Genomic DNA, 17,886 nt, shown 5'->3' with positions numbered 1-17,886 from the left:
ACATCAAAGATCACTGATCACAGATGATGATATCAAATATAATAATAATGAAAAAGTTTCAAATATTGCAAGAATTACTAAAGTGTGACACAGAGACACGAAAAGAGCTAATGCTATTGGGAAAATGCAGGATTGCCAAAACCTTCAATTTGTAAAAAGAACAATATCTGTGAAGCACAATAAAGAAGCACAATAAAATGAAGTATGCCTCTATTATCTTTATGTATCTATTATCTATCTATCTATCTACCTATCTATCTATCTATCTATCTATCTATCATCTATCTATATTGCTGTATTTAATTTCCTACTATTGTGGTAAGGATTTTTTTGGTATTCATGAAGAACACTAGCTTGTTATTTTCTGTTCTTGTAGTGCCTTTGTCAGATTTTGGAAACTGGCTTATTCAGACCTCATAAAGCAAATTAGGAGGGATTTTCCCTTCCTTCATCTTCTAAACAAGTTTTATGAGATTAATGTTATTTTCTTCTTAAATGTTTCACAGAATTCATCAACAAGAACTTGTGTTCTGGAAATTTTCTTTGTACTTTTATTATACATTCAATTTCTTTCATAAATGTAGTTATTATAATTTTCTATATCTTTTCATGTCAGTTTTGGCAATTTTTGTCATTCAAGGAATTAATCCATATCATCCAATTTGTCAGTTTCATTAACATAAAGTTATTCATAATATTCTTTGGGTATCATTTTAATGTGTGTAGGGTCTGCAATAATATCCCTACTTTCATTCCTGATACTTGTAATTTGTATTTGACCTTTTATTTATTCATTGATCTACAACAGAGTTTATCTATTTTATCAAACTTTTCAAAGAACCAGATTTTTTTGTTAATTTTTTCTACTGTTCGTGTTTTCTATTTTATTGATTTTTGCTATCTTTATTATTTTCTTTCTCCTACTTTGGGTTTAACTTTCCCTTCTTTTTTAGCTTCATAAGGTAAAAATTAAGATCAATAATTTTGAGCCTTTCTTTTATATAAAGAAGACCTGCTTTTTTTATATATTCAGATTTATACATTTCCTTTTAAGCACTGCTTTAGCTGCTTCCCACACATTTTGCTATATTGCATTTTCATTACATTTCAGGTGGATTTTTTTTCTTTTTTTTTTTTTTTTACATGTACCAGTCATCTTTTATTGGATGTTAATTCTCAATTAGGATATGAAAAGATTTACACCATTGTGTTCCTCAAGGAAGGGTGCCAAGCAAAAAAGGTCATGGTCAGGAATGTAGAGTTGCACTCCACACTGGGCTCTCTTCAGTGGTACTTGCATAACCTCTCATGTTTGAGTTCCTTCTAAGAAAGACAATAGTTGAAAAGCATGTAAGTTGCCAGCACCATAGAAACCCCAGTGATGCTTCCTTTCTTCCATTGACATACTTGTAATAACCTCTTTGAAATGCTCCAACAATGCCTTTAGGGGTGAAATCCTACATTAATATCCAGCTCCCCTATTTTGACATCCATGAATTTCTTCTCCTTCACTGGTATCACTGACACCATGTTGGTGTCCTGTGTGTCTATTGCCCAGGTGTATTTATTTTATAATTCCCCTTGTAATTTATTCTTTGACTCTAGGGTCATTTACAAGTAGGCTGCTTAATTTTAAACCATTTGAGGATATTTTTAGATACTTTTTTGTTACTAATTTATAATTTAGTTCTATTGTGCTTGGAGAAAATTCTCTGTAATATTTAAATCTTTTGATATTTATTGAGATTTATTTTAAGGCCCAGCATATTATCTATCTTGCTTAAAGTTCCATGTGCACAAGAAAAGAATGAGTTTTCTGCAGTTGTGGGGTGAAGTGTTATAAAGCGTTAATAGGGGCAAGTTAGTTGATAGTGTTTTCAGATCGCTAATTTTTTATTTAGTTGTTCTCTCACTTACTGAGAGAGGATGTTACTACATCCAACCAAGGTAAATGTCTTTTTTTGTCAATAATTCCTCTTTTCTTAAATTCTATTTTGTTTGATAATATTATAATCACTTAACTTCAGCTTTCCTATGCTTACCATTTACATTGTATATATTTTATATTCTTTTACTTTTGATATATATGCATCTTTATATTTAAGTGTGGCTCTTGAAGGCCACATAAAGTTGTGCTTTGCTTTCTCACCTAGTATAAATTATTGAAATAATCCAAATGGTGACAATAAAGGAGGATCACAGAAACAAAAAATATATATAAGAACTAGCAAGATGGTAGATTTAAACCTAACTGCATCAATATTACATGAAATGTAAATAGACTAAACAATACCTTCTCATGAAAAGCTTTCCTTTGGGTTAATTCAATCATTTTTAATTTTTTAAAAAATTCTTCTATTAGATTTTTAATTATACCTTCAGTGCCATTTTAGTAGCTGCTCTAAGGATTAGACTACCTATCTTAATCTTATCACAGTACATTTAGAGTAAATATTGTACCCATTCATGTAAAAAATAAATACCTTGCAAGTTAAAATTTCATATACTCACCACTCTTTGTATTATTATTATCATATGTTTTATATTTACATAAGTTATAAATTCAACAATACAGTGTTTTGGAGAAAGACAATATTTTTAAAATTTACCCTTATATTTATCCTTCTTGATGATTTTCATTTTTCCCTGTAGATCTGAGTTTCCATCCAGTATAATTTCCTCAGTCGTAAGAACTTTCTATAGCATTTCTTGTAGCTTAGATAGTCTGGTAACAGTTTATCTTAAAATATCTTTATATCACCCTCATTTGGAAGAATATTTTCACTGGATATTGAATTCTGCATTTACAGTTGGGTTTTTTTTCAGCACTTTAAGATGTGATTCCTTTTTCTTTCAGTTTCAATTGCTTTTGGTGAGAAGTTAGCTGTAACATATCATTTTTTCCCTATATGTAATCTGTCTTATTTCCCTGATGCTTTCAATGTAATATCTTTGGTTTTTCATAATTTGACTATGAAATGCCTAGATGTGGTTTGCTTTAAATTCATCCTACTTTATGCTGGCTAAGCTTCCTGGATCTGTAAGTTAATGCTTGCCTTTTGTGTATTTAACTAAATTTAGAAATATTTAAATTACTTTTTAAATTTTTTTTATTATTATTTTAACAATATTTTTTACACCCTATTCTTTCCTCCTAGGTGTCTAATTTCATGTATTTTAGATGCTTAATAATGTCTTGGAAGTTACTGATATTCTCTTCATTTTTGTGTTAATCTTTCTTCTTCTTCATATGGATAATTTTGATTGGCATATCTTCAATTTCACTGACCCTTTCTTCTATATTCTCAATCAACTATTAAGTGAATTTTTCATTTATGGTATTTTACTTTTAAATTATCAAATGCCCATTTAGTTTTTAAAGTAGATTTTATTTATTCACTGAGATTTCCCAATTGTTCACTCAATTTGACAATCTTTTCTTCTAAGACCCTGAGCATATTTTAATGGCTGCTTTAAAATCTTTTTCTGCTAATTCAATAAACTTGGTCATCTAGAACTCCTTTTCCACTAACTCCTTTTTCTCTTGATTATAGATCAAATTTTCCATTACTCTGTAGGTTTTATAATTTTTTATTATTTTTACACTGAACATTTTAGATAATTCATTGTAGAGTCCCTGGATTCTGTTATGTTCCTCTGAAGTGTATTTGTTGTAAGCTGTTTGTTGATCAAATTGAACCTGTGGAGGTTTGCTTTTATGCTCAATTAGTGTGACTGTCCTTCAACTTTTTTTTTCCTTTTGTCCTAAGATGAATGCTTTAATATTGTAACATAACTTTTACGTCTTAGGCATGGTCTTTCTAGGGTTTCAGTGGTAAGGCCCAGGTATTTATGAAGCCCCCCTAAAACTCCAAACTCTGTCTTATTTGCAATGGTTATCTGCTGAAATATCTATACAGTGTTTTCAGTCTCCTGGCTCTTCTTTTTCCTGCGCTCTTTGAAGTATCACCCATAAATGCATGGTTCATGGATTATACAAGAATTTGAGAGAAGTTTATATGCAGATTTGGGAACTTTCTCTCTCTCTCTTTGTAACTGCCCTTTTGTCAGAATCTCTTCCTTTAATTTCCCACTGAACTGATATCCTTGAATTCCATTATTTGACTCCTCAAGCCACGCTTTCTGCTTGATTTCTAGCTGCCCCACAGTTTATGTTCTTGGCAGTATTTCAGGGTAAAAGCTGCATAAACATAGATTTCATAACTATTGCCTGAGTGAGGGTTAGTTTACAAGGTTCTTCACGATTACTAGAACTGGAAAGCCAGCAAACTAATATTTAACAGGACAACAGTGGGAACTTTATCTTTGCCATTCTTTCTTTGTCCAACCACTCAGTCTTGGAAGAAAATGGAGTACAGTGTCATCTGCTTCTCAGTAACTCAAGTTCCTATGGTAACTTTAAATGCAACTTTATGTACCAAACCCTATAACCAAAGGTTCATCTTCCTAATTGTTTCTGCTTGATCTTTTCTGAATTTTCTGTTTCTGAGCCCATTAGTAGCACTGGTATCACACCTATTTACATATAGGATCTGATTGATGAGATATCTGCTAAGTAAGCCAAAAATACTAACAAAATGTGACCTTAATGAGCGATTTGAGAACAACTTACAATGCAGCAGAATACTCTGCCAATTAGTCAGGGGAACAGAGAGGTAGTGCCGCTTATGCTTATGGAATTTTATTGTTTAGCCAAGAAGAAAAAATGCTATCTAGTTCTTATTAATGGGAGTATGACTTCTTACTTCTCTGACCATATTTATTTTAATAACTGTTCTCTTCACCTTCAAAGCTGGAACAATTGCCTCTGGCTTTATTTAACTATTGTCATAGAATTTACCCCCATGTTACACTCCTGCCACTCTTTATATCTGTCACTGCTCTGACATTTTCAAGTGAAAAGAAATTTGAGGGGCATGTATACTCTGATACAACCATAGAAACTCTTTCCGAAAATTGTAGCATGTAATAGCAGTGATAGTACTCAGCAAATGACTTTCTCCAAAGCTTAGTGACACACTTAGAATGGATTGATTACCGTTGGGTCAAGGAGAACTAAGTGCCTGGAAAAATCAGGTAGGAATGTTGGGACAGAATACCAAGAGGCAAATGTTTAAAATCTAATGTCATATGAACTTTTAATTTTCTTCTGGTAATTCCACGAAATTAGGGTATTTAATGTTTCTCTTGAGAAGACATTCAAAAAAGATAAATTTATGCCTTTGAGATAAAGAATAGGGAAGAAAACCATGTGATTTTGCTTCTATCACATACTTGTCTCTTTCTTCCCCATTCAATTGTAACTGCTTTTATCTATAAATAACTCACAGTTGCAAAATGACAAGAGGGCAAATTGTTTGAAGTCCTAAATGTTGTATAATTGATACATCTGAAGCTTACTAATGTAGAGATATGTGCCCTTTAATACATTTGTTTGTGTACATGTATAAATTACAAGCCATACAGATATTGTTTATCTATATTCAAAAAGGCTATGACTCAGAAAACCAATGACTTGAAGTTCTTCTTCCTACTTCTGTGACAAGTCATTTGTTTGTGACTATAGCTGATGTTTGTAGAGCCTATCTAAATATATAGGTTCCTTTGTACTTTCTAGAATACTCAAAGATGCTACCCCATTTTTTATTTTTTTTTACTGTTGGTTGATCTTTCTTCTCCTATATTTACCTGTAGTCCACAGGCAAGCTTAATTATTCAAGACTTACTTTTTCTAGGTCCTGGTAGCAGATCTTAAATCCTTGTTGATTGCATCCCCTCTTCATGTGGCATCTAATTTATAAATACATATATATATATATATATATATATATATATATATATATATATCTTGTTCATTTATCCAAACCAAAAAGATAATCATAATCTATATACTATTATTTGAGGGGTACAAATATTCTGAGGCTCTGAGTACCCAGAAGACATCATAGGGCACTGGGCTCCTAGGAGCAAATAGGCTCGAAAAGTACTAAAGAAAGGCATCATCTATTTCAGAACTTTGCATTGATCTGACCGTCATTGCTGTCATCTACTCAGATGTTCTGCTAGCATTGGCCTTGGAGTCAGTTCAGTGCTGGTAGCCTGGCTACAGCCTAGCACTTTATTGTTGTTATTTAATTCTAGATGTGACTTACAGGTGCTGTTGATCTAAACATACACACACACACACACACACACACACACACACACACACATATTGAAACAGCAAGATATTGCATCTTCAGAGGGTGATATGCTAATAAAGATGAACCTACTGACCTACAATCCTTGATAACTGTTTTTATTTTATGCATAAATTACATAGATGGTTGGGGGAAAATCAATTCACTGCATAATACTTTTGGGTAAAAAAAAATTATCCATAACCGGATGGACTATTTACAAATGTATCATAATGCAGTATTCAAAACTGGAATCGCTTTCAGTCCAGATTTGCATCCAATAATGCTCTATGTATAAAATTCCCTGTATAAGAATCTGGCCCTCTATTAGCAAATGCTTAGTTTCTACATAGAGATTAAATAGGACCAAAAGCCATCCCCAAACTGTGTCCCTGCAAATGTCTAACAGTTAGAAGAGGAAAATGTAATTTGATCATCTGGGCAAGTTACTAATATGCTCTCTTTTTAGGCTTCCCTGGTCTGCTCTTTACATTGCCCAAATTCTGTGTGGTGATTGAAGACTGTCCAAGATGTACTGCCGTTCCAAACCAGACTCACATTGCGTTTGTGCAATTGGAATGAGCAAGTGTTGGGGAACACAGTTTTCTTATTTGTATGACTATGCACCAAGCACTGGGAGGCCTGAGATGTGAGACAGCCGGTCTGTCAATTGTAGCTTTTTCTTCAACTCTGAAGTAAATCTTGAAATAAATCTTTACTTCATGACATTTGTTACATCAAAACTAGATATTTGCCAGATGCAGAATAGCAATAAACAACAACTCCTTCCCCTGTGGCTAGTACCAGAAATAGCCAATTAGAAATAATGCTTTGTGATGACTGTTTCATGCTAAACTGGTTTAATTCAGGAAGCACTCAAAGGTTTGTTTGATTGTGTAAATCCTATAAATGAGCCTTGCGAAAAGCCAAGTCTAAACATTTTGTTTTCCAAATAGTTTGAAGCTGTTGCTCTTTCTCTATGTGTCCCTCTTTATGACTTTTTAAAGACAGCGTTATTGAGATATAATTCATGTACCATACAATTCACCCATTTCAAGTGTACAATTCCATGATTTTTCAGTATATTCACACAGTTGTGTGACTATAACCACAGTCTAATTTTAGAACATTTTTGTCACCCTAAAAGAATTTATTAGTAATCACTTCACATTTCCCTCCAAATTTCCAAGCCCTAGGCAACCACTAGTCTACTTTCTGTGTCAACAGCTTCCTTATGACTTTTATAATGCTAACTTTAAGAATGATCTCTCTGGATGGCCAAAAAGCACGTGAAAAGATGCTCAACATCACTAATTATTAGACAAATGCAAATCAAAACTACAATGAGGTATCACCTCACACCGGTCAGAATGGCCATCATCAAAAAACACTACAAACAATAAATGCTGGAGAGGGTGTGGAGAAAAGGGTGGGAATGTGAATTGGTACAGCCACTATGGAGAACGGTGTGGAGGTTCCTTAAAAAACTAAAAATAGAGCTACCATATGATCCAGCAATCCCACTACTGGGGGTATATCTGGAGAAAACCATAATTCAAAAAGATATGTGCACCCCAACGTTCATTGCAGCACTGTTTACAATAGCCAGGACATGGAAGAAACCTAAAAGTCCAATGACAGAGGAATGGATAAAGAAGATGTGGTACATATATACAATATAATATTTACTATAAAAAGGAATGAAATAATGCCATTTGCAACAACATGGAGGGACCTAGAGACTGTCATATTGAATGAAGTAAGACAGACAGAGAAAGACAAATATATGATATCACTTATATGTGGAACCTAAAAAAATAGTACAAATGAACTCATTTACAAAACAGAAATAGAGTCACAGATGTAGAAACAATTTTATGGTTACCAGGGGGAAAGGGGGGGAGGGATAAATTGGGAGATTGGGATTGACACATACACACTGCTGTATATAAAATAGACAACTAATAAGGACCTACTGGATAACATAGGGAACTCTACTCGTTGCTCCATAATGACCTATATGGAAAACTAATCTAAAAAAGAGTGGATATATGTATATGTATAACTGATTCACTTTGTTGTACAGCAGAAACTAACACAACATTGTAAATCAACTATACTCCAAAAAAATTTTTTTTTAAAAAAAGAATCCATATACTGATGTACTCCAAGTTTGAAAAAGAAAATTATCTCTATGGGTTAATAGTAACTACTATTTACTGAAATCACTGTAGAGAGTTCTTTTGGCATGTTGTCCTCAATTCACACAACCATCTTACGAAGTAGGAATTAGTCTCCTCAATTTACAGAAAAAGAAACTAAAGTTGAGATAGACTTTGATACTTTCCCAAAGTCACATACTTGGTAGAGCTAGAATTTTCTTCCAGTTCTGTCTGGTCAAAGCACCCATGCTTTGTCCAGTATGCTAAAGTGAGATAGGGTAGAGGAGCTTAACTCTGAGGTTGAACCATATGAAATTGCCAACATTAAGTCATTTTTCACCTACAAAAACAGTAATTTCATAACGTTTAACCAAAATAAATACTTCAATGCCTTCTGTTGGAATGAACCTTAAAAGAATGATTATTATGTCGGTCTGCAAAAAGCTTTTAGTGGGGCTTCCCTGGTGGCGCAGTGGTTGAGAGTCCGCCTGCCAATGCAGGGGACACAGATTCATGCCCTGGTCCGGGAAGATCCCGCATGCCGCAGAGCGGCTGGGCCCGTGAGCCACGGCCGCTGCGCCTGCGCGTCCGCAGCCTGTGCTCCGCAGTGGGAGAGGCCACAACAGTGAGAGGCCCGCGTACGGCAAAAAAACCAACAACAAAAGCTTTTAGTGAAGTTGAGATCTACAGACTTTAATGCAGGTCCTCTATACTACCAAAGCTCTTCTTTTCCTTCCTCCTAAAGACACCTTGTATAGCTTTACACCCATGAGGGAATATACCTGGCTCCAAGTTCTCCTAAAACAATTGTAGGTGTTTTATTTTTTTTTAATGTTGAATTTCTTATAAAGGGGATAGAAAGCTGTAGGGTCGTTTACAAGCATAAAGGGGGACTACTGGTCCAACATGAGTATAGCAGGAGCCCAGAGTCCATCTCAGAGTTTTACCTTGTTCCTTACCAGTAGCTCTCACAGTGAGGATCTGGGTTGCAATAAAGCTCAGGAATAGAGCAAGGTTCAGGGAAGAGATAAGGATGTCTGTTTTTCACATTATTTGGTAATGGCTACATCAAAGCAAATACATCAAAATGTTACATAGACTTCAAAATATGAGCGACTCTACAGGCATATGACAAAACCTAGGACCCTTCATTTCATTAACATACAGCTCTGCATTTCTATTTTGATTTAGCAAGGAACCACACACTACCAACTATAAGCAGTACCAAATAGGAAAAACATCTCTAACTGAGAGTGACACTTCTTGTATCTGAAAGAGCTGTCGACCTTATTCTCACTGATTTTAAACACACACACACAAATAAATGGTATGGGTTGGTAGAAGGGCAAGGGATTTTTTGCTCTCTCTTTTTTTCTCTCTTTTCAGTTAAGCAGGATTATCATAAATCTTACTTCCTTTGGAGGACTGTTTATGATGCTTTATTTATATTTAGCTGTTTATTCTTTTTAAGAATACCTGATAGATCATCCTTATGTGAAAGAGCCAGACCATTAAAAATGGATAACTGCCTAACAAATTATATTCTTGTCTAATTTCTATCAAATGATTCTGTATGGCATTAGCAAATACTATAAATGAGAAACTCAGCAAATGATTTTATTCCCCAATATTAATTTGGCAGCAAATGATTACTCTAGCTACAACTGGGTATCATGTTATCTTGTCCAAAATTCTAGATAATAGGAAAGAAAAAGAAAAAGTTTAAACTCAAGAAAGTTCTAAATTACCTTATAGGTCTTGGTTCACCTTTCATCTTCCTCTTAAATCCCCATCATTGTAAGAAAAGTAAATAGCAGGTTACACCATCCAATGATGGATTAACATTGGCAGATGCACAGCTGGGTATAACTAAGACACTTGTTGGAAGCCAAAGTTCTTGTGGATCACCTACATCTGTTGCCCAAATTTCCTGTGTCTATTGACACTAATGATAATCTTCCTTCTTAACAGGCTTAGCATGTAATATGTCTCCGGGGACTTTCTCAAGAGAGGTGCTGCTTTTCTGTTGATTTAGAGATCTACCTGTCCAAACTACAACTGCATCCAAGCTACACAAACTCTTCCTTTGTGTATATTTTGGATAGGACTTGGTATCATTAAAAGAACTATCAAACGCTTCTCTTTTGTTTGGATATAAATCTAAACAAAAGCATCATTGGCAAATTGTTGGCATAATTATTCCCAATTCCTATGCGTTATTGTAAATAATTTCTAAAGCAAGTTTTCACTGAGGTTCTTTTTTTTCAATTTTTGAAATTATTTTTATTTACATTTTTCTACAGTAGGTTCTTATTAGTCATCAATTTTATACACATCAGTGTATACATGTCAATCCCAATCGCCCAATTCATCGCACCACCATCCCTACCCCCCCGCGGCTTTCCCCCCTTGGACTCCATACGTTTCTTCTCTATATCTGTGTCTCAACTTCTGCCCTGCAAACCGGTTCATCTGTACCATTTTTCTAATTTCCACATACATGTGTTAATATACAATATTTGTTTTTCTCTTTCTGACTTACCTCACTCTGTATGACAGTCTCTAGATCCATCCATGTCTCAACAAATGACCCAATTTTGTTCCTCTTTATGGCTGAGTAAAATTCCACTGTATATATGTACCATATCTTCTTTATCCACTCGTCCATCGATGGGCATTTAGGTTGTTTCCATGACCTGGCTATTGTAAATAGTGCTGAAATGAACATTGGGGTGCATGGGTCTACTTGAATTATGGTTTTCTCTGAATATATGCCCAGTAGTGGGATTGCTGGATCATATGGTAATTCTATTTTTAGTTTTTTAAGGAACCTCCATACTGTTCTCCATAGTGGCTGTACCAATTTACATTCCCACCAACAGTGCAAGAGGTTTCCCTTTTCTCCACACCCTCTCCAACATTTGTTGTTTGTAGATTTGCTGATGATGCCCATTCTAACTGGTGTGAGGTGATACCTCATTGTAGTTTTGATCTGCATTTCTCTAATAATTAGTGATGTTGAGCAGCTTTTCATGTGCTTCTTGGCCATCTGTATGTCTTCTTTGTATAAATACCTATTTAGGTCTTCTGCCCATTTTTGGATTGGGTTGTTTGTTTTTTTAATATTGAACTGAGTGAGCTGTTTATATATTTTGGAGATTAATCCTTAGTCCCTTGATTCGTTTGCAAATATTTTCTCCCATTCTGAGGATTGTCTTTTCGTCTTGTTTATGGTTTCCTTTGCTGTGCAAAAGCTTTGAAGTTTCATTAGGTCCCATTTGTTTATTTTTGTTTTTATTTCGGTTACTCTTGGAGGTGGATCAAAAAAGATCTTGCTGTGATTTATGTCAAAGTGTGTTCTTCCTATGATTTCCTCTTAGAGTTTTATAGTGTCCGGTCTTACATTTAGGTCTCGAATCCATTTTGAGTTTTATTTTTGTGTATGGTGTTAGGGAGTGTTCTAATTTCATTCTTTTCCATGTAGCTGTCTAGTTTTCCCAGCACCACTTATGAAGAGACTGTTTTTTCTCCATTGTATATCCTTGCCTCCTTTGTCATAGATTATTTGACCATAGGTACGTGTGTTTATCTCTGGGCTTTCTATCTTGTTCCATTGATCTATGTTTCTGTTTTTGTGTGAGTACCATATTGTCTTGATTACTGTAGCTTTGTAGTATAGTCTGAAGTCAGGGAGTCTGATTCCTCCAGCTCCATTTATTTCCCTCAAGACTGCTTTGGCTATTTGGGGTCTTTTGTGTCTCCATACAAATTTTAAGATTTTTTGCTCTAGTTCCATAAAAAATGCCACTGGTACTTTGATAGGGATTGCACTGAATCTGTAGATTGCATTGGGTAGTATAGTCATTTTCACAACATTGTTTCTTCCAATCCAAGAACATGGTATATCTCTTCATCTGTTGGTATCATCTTTAATTTCTTTCATCAGTGTCTTATAGTTTTCTGCATACAGGCCTTTTGTCTCCCTAGGTAGGTTTATTCCTAGGTATTTTATTCTTTTTGTTGCAATGGTAAATGGCAGTGTTTTTTTAATTTCTCTTTCAGATTTTTCATCATTAGTGTATAGGAATGCAAGAGATTTATGTGCAAAGTTTTGTATCCTGCAACTTTACCCAATTCATTGATTAGCTCTAGTAGTTTTCTGGCGGCATCTTTAGGATTCTCTATGTATAGTATCATGTCATATGCAAACAGTGACAGCTTTACTTCTTCTTTTGCAATTTGTATTCCTTTTATTTCTTTTACTTCTCTTATGGGCGTGGCTAGGACTTCCAAAACTATGTTGAGTAATAGTGGCCAGAGTGGACATCCTTGTCTTACTCCTGATCTTAGAGGAAATGCTTTCAGTTTTTCCATTGAGAATGACGTTTGCTGTGGGTTTTTCGTATATAGCCTTTATTATTTTGAGATGGGTTCCCTCTATGCCCACTTTCTGGAGAGTTTTTATCATAAATGGGTGTTGGATTTTGTCAAAAGCTTTTTCTGCATCTATTGAGATGATCATATGAATTTTCTTCTTCAATTTGTTAATATGGTGCATCACATTGATTGATTTGCATACATTGAAGAATCCTTGCATCCCTGGGATAAGTCCCACTTGTTCATGGTGTATGATCCTTTTAATGTGGTGTTGGATTCTGTTTGCTAGTATTTTGTTAAGGATTTTTGCATCTATATTCTTCAGTGATATTGGTCTGTAATTTTCTTTTTTTATAGTAACTTTGTCTGGTTTTGGTATCAGGATGATGGCCTCATAGAATGAGTTTGGGAGTGTTCCTTCTTCTGCAATTTTTTGGAAGAGTTTGAGAATGATGGGTGTTAGCTCTTCTCTAAATGTTTGATAGAATTCACCTGTGAAGCCACCTGGTCCTAGACTTTTGTTTGTTGGAAGATTTTTAATCATAGTTTCAATTTCATTACTTGTGATTGGTCTGTTCATATTTTCTATTTCTTCCTGGTTCATTCTTGGACAGTTATACCTTTCTAAGAATTTGTCCATTTCTTCCAGATTGTCCATTTTATTGGCATAGATTTGCTGGTTGTAGTCTCTTGGGATGATTTCTATTTCTGAATTGTCTGTTGTAACTTCTCCTTTTTCATTTCTAAGTTTATTGATTTGAGCCCTCTCCCTCTTTTTCTTGATGAGGCTGACTACTGTTTTATCAATTTTGTTTATCTTCTCAAAGAACCAGATTTCACTTTTATTCATCTTTGTATTGTTTTCTTTGATTTCTATTTCATTTATTTCTGCTCTGATCTTTATGATTTCTTTCCTCTGCTAACTTTGGGTTTTGTTTGTTTTTCTTTCTCTATTTACTTTAGGTGTTAGGTTAGATTGTTTTTCTGAGATTTTTTTCTTGTTTCTTGAGGTAGGCTTGTATAGCTATAAACTTCCCTCTTAGAACTGCTTTTGCTGCATCCCATATGTTTTGGTTCATCGTGTTTTCATTGTCATTTTTCTCTAGGTATTTTTTGATTTCCTCTTTGATTTCCTCAGTGATCTCTTGGTTATTTAGTAACGTATTGTTTAGCTTCCATGTGTTTGTGTTTCTACATTTTATTCACTGTAATTGATTTCTAATCTCATAGCATTGTAGTCAGAAAAGATGCTTGATATGATTTCAATTTTCTTAAATTTACCGAGGCTTGATTTGTGACCCAAGATGTGATCTATCCTGTAGAATGTTCTGTGCACACTTGAGAAGAAAGAGCAATGTGCTGTTTTTGTATGGAACGTGGTATAAATAACAGTCAAATCTATCTGGTCTATTGTGTCATTTAAAGATTCTGTTTCCTTACTTATTTTCATTTTGCATGATCTGTCCATTGGTGTAAGTGAGGTGTTAAAGTACCCCACTATTATTATATTACTATCAATTTCCTCTTTTAGAGCTGTTAGCAGTTGCCTTATGTTTTGAGGTGCTCCTATATTGGGTGCATATATATTTATAATTGTTATATATTCTTCTTGGATTGATCCCTTGATCATTATGTAGTGTCCTTCCTTGTCTCTTATAACATTCTTTATTTTAAAGTCTATTTTATCTGATATGGGTATTTCTACTCCAGCTTTCTTTTGATTTCCATTTAAATAGAATATCTTTTAACATCCCCTCACTTTCAGTCTGTATGTGTTCCTAGGTCTGAAGTGGGCCTCTGGTAGACAGCATATATATGGATCTTGTTTTTGTATCCATTCAGCAAGCCTGTGTCTTTTGGTTGTAGCATTTAATCCATTCACATTTAAGTTAATTATTGATATGTATGTTCCTATGACCATTTTCTTAATTGTTTTGGGTTTGTTTTTGTAGGTCCTTTTCTTCTTTTGTGTTTCCCAATTAGAGAAGTTCCTTTAGCATTTGTTGTAGATCTGGTTTGGTGGTGCTGAAATCTCTTAGCTTTTGCTTGTCTGTGAAGCTTTTGATTTCCCCTTCGAATCTGCATGAGATCCTTGCTGGCTAGAGTAATCCTGGGTGTAGGTTCTTCCCTTTCAGCACTTTAAGTATATCATGCCACTCCCTTCTGCCTTGTAGAGTTTCTGCTGAGAAATCAGCTCTTAACCTTATGGGAGTTCCCTTGTGTGTTATTTGTCATTTTTCCCTTGCTGCTTTCAATAATTTTTCTTGGTCTTTAATTTTTGCCAATTCGATTACTATGTGTCTCGGCATGTTTCTCCTTGGGTTTATCCTGTATGGGACTCCTGGCCCATACATACTCGTTGGGCTTCCTGGCCTTGGGTGGCTATTTCCTTTCCGATGTTAGGGAAGTTTTCGACTATAATCTCTTCAAATATTTTCTCTGGTCCTTTCTCTCTCTCTTCTCCTTCTGGGACACCTATAATACAAATGGTGTTGTGTTTAATGTTGTCCCAGAGGTCTCTTAAGCTGTCTTTATTTCTTTTTATTCTTTTTTCTTTATTCTGTTCCGCAGCAGTGAATTCCACCATTCTGTCTTCGAGGTCACTTACCCATTCTTCTGCCGCAGTTATTCTTCCATTGATTCCTTCTAGTGTATTTTCCATTTCAGTTATTGTATTGTTCATCTCTGTTTGTTTGTTCTTTAATTCTTCTAGCTCTTTGTTAAACATTTCTTGCATCTTCTTGATCTTTACCTCCATTCTTTTTCTGAGGTCCTGGATCATCTTCTCTATATTATTCTGAATTGTTTTTCTGGAAGGTTGCCTGTCTCCACTTCATTTAGTTGTTTTTCTGGGGTTTTATCTTGTTCCTTTATCTGGTACATAGCCCCTGTCTTTTCATCTTATCTATCTTTCTTTGAATGTGTTTTTTGTTCCACAGGCTGCAGGATTATAGTTTTTCTTGCTTCTGCTGTCTGTCCTCTGGTGGATGAGGCTACCTAAGAGGCGTGTGTAAGTTTCCTGATGAGAGGGACTGGTGGTGGGTAGAGCTGAATGTTGCTCTGGTGGGCAGAGCTCAGTAAAACTTTAATCCACTTGACTGCTGTTGGGTGGGGTTTGGTTCCTTCCCTGTAGGTTGTTTTGCCTGAGGTAACCCAACACTAGAGCCTACCTGGACTCTTTGGTGGGGCTAATGGTGGACTCTGGGAGGGCTCACGCCAAGGAGCACCCCCCAGAAACTCTGCCACCAGTGTTCTCGTCCCCACAGTGAGCCACAGCCAGCCCCTGCCTCCGCAGGTGACCCTCCAACACTAACAGTTACATCTGGCTCAGTCTCCCCTGGGGTTACTGCTCCTTCCCCTGGGTCCCTATGTGCACACTACTTTGTGTATGTCCTCCAGGAGTGGAGTCTCTGTTTACCCCAGTCCTGTCGAAGTCCTGCAGTCAAATCCCACTAGGTTTCAAAGTCTGATTCTTTAGGAATTCCTCCTCCCGTTGCCGGACCCCCAGGTTGGAAAGCCTGATGTGGGGCTCAAACCTTCACTCCAATGGGTGGACTTCTGTGGTACAAGTGTTCTCCAGTCTGTGAGTCACCCACCGAGTAGTTATGGGATTTGATTTTACTGTGATTGTACCCCTCCTACCATCTCATAGTGGCTTCTTTTTCTTTGGATGTGGGTTACCCTTTCTGGTGAGCTCCAGTGTCCTCCTGTTGATGATTGTGCAGCAGCTAGCCGTGACTCTGGTATTCTCACAAGAGGGAGTGAGAGCACGTCCTTCTACTCCGCCATCTTGGTTTCTTCACACTCTTCACTGAGATTCTTTTAAGGTGCTCAGTACACATTTTTAATTCCCCTTTTAATTATACCAATTAAAACTGTGTTATTTCATCCTGGAATCTACCAGAAGGCAATTACACTTCTATCCTTTAGACATCCAGAAGTCTGAGGATTCACCATCACTGCGGTAATCTCTTGCTTTATTCCAGATTCTCCACCTCTAATTTAGATAAATATTAAACTCGTCCTGCAAAAGCTATAAATCTTCTGGTAACTCTTATGGCAACATTATATAGAAGAATTCTTTCCTCTTGGGGGTTTAACTAGCAGATCATAATATATCTAGTACTACTGTCATCTTAAAATTTTTTGTTATGCAGAGTCCCATTAGGTTAAAAAAATATCACATCATTATATTATACAGAAGTCCTGACTTCTTGCTGAGCTAGCTTTTCACCCAGTTATAAACCATAGCTAGGGAGTGACATTTCAGGATCAACAGTGTGTGCACAGAATGAACCTGCTTCTCTAGTCAAAACCCATTATTTCCTTGAGAAACCCTGATATGTAAATTATTTTTTACTGATCACTTAGATCAGGGCTATATATACCACAGTAACTAGACCACCTCTATGGTCAAATAATATAAAGGATACCTTCCAACCCAGTTTGTAATATGGCATTTCTAACCCTCTCATAATCTCCATTTTGTTTCTATCACTAACACTTGTAGTTACAAATAAGATCAAAGTTGGTGCACGGTGTGAGTGGCTAACTAACACTTTGGAAGTAAGATTGTGATCAGCTAACTACTTTTCTTCACCTGAATGTGTTTCTTGTTCCCTCTTTGTTCCCTTTTTTCATTCCCTTTTTTGTTCCCTTTTTTTTCCCTTGTTCCCTTTTTTGATTCAAAAAGAAACTTTTGAATCTGCTCTGAACATCCCACAATAGGGCTAAATATTTAGGTACAAAAATCATTCAAATATTATAGTGTGGAAAGTAAATTTTATATCTACAGTAAACATTATAGCTACTAGAAAGGAAGTGCTGTGCTTACTCATGGCCCCCAAGAGAATGATTTCTTCAGAAATGAATGGCTTTTTATTTTTAAGGAATGGGAATCCTACAACTAACAAAGGAAACTGAGATCTGGGACTGAGCTCAGGGGAAGTAGGCTATATGTAAGAAGGACTTTGCCAATCATAGAAATGTTGGTAGTCACTGAAGAGAGTCATGTTTCTTTAGTCACCTTGAGTTTTATGACATCCTGTACAAATTGGAAAAAGACCTTACTTACATATGCTTTCATGAGCACAATGAAAGGTGGTGAAGAAAACATCCCAGGGTGGTTAACATTGGTTAACTTGGTG

Source organism: Stenella coeruleoalba (genome assembly GCF_951394435.1).
Source record: "Stenella coeruleoalba genome assembly, chromosome: X".
Taxonomy (NCBI): domain Eukaryota; kingdom Metazoa; phylum Chordata; class Mammalia; order Artiodactyla; family Delphinidae; genus Stenella; species Stenella coeruleoalba.
This window is presented reverse-complemented; position numbering follows the sequence as displayed.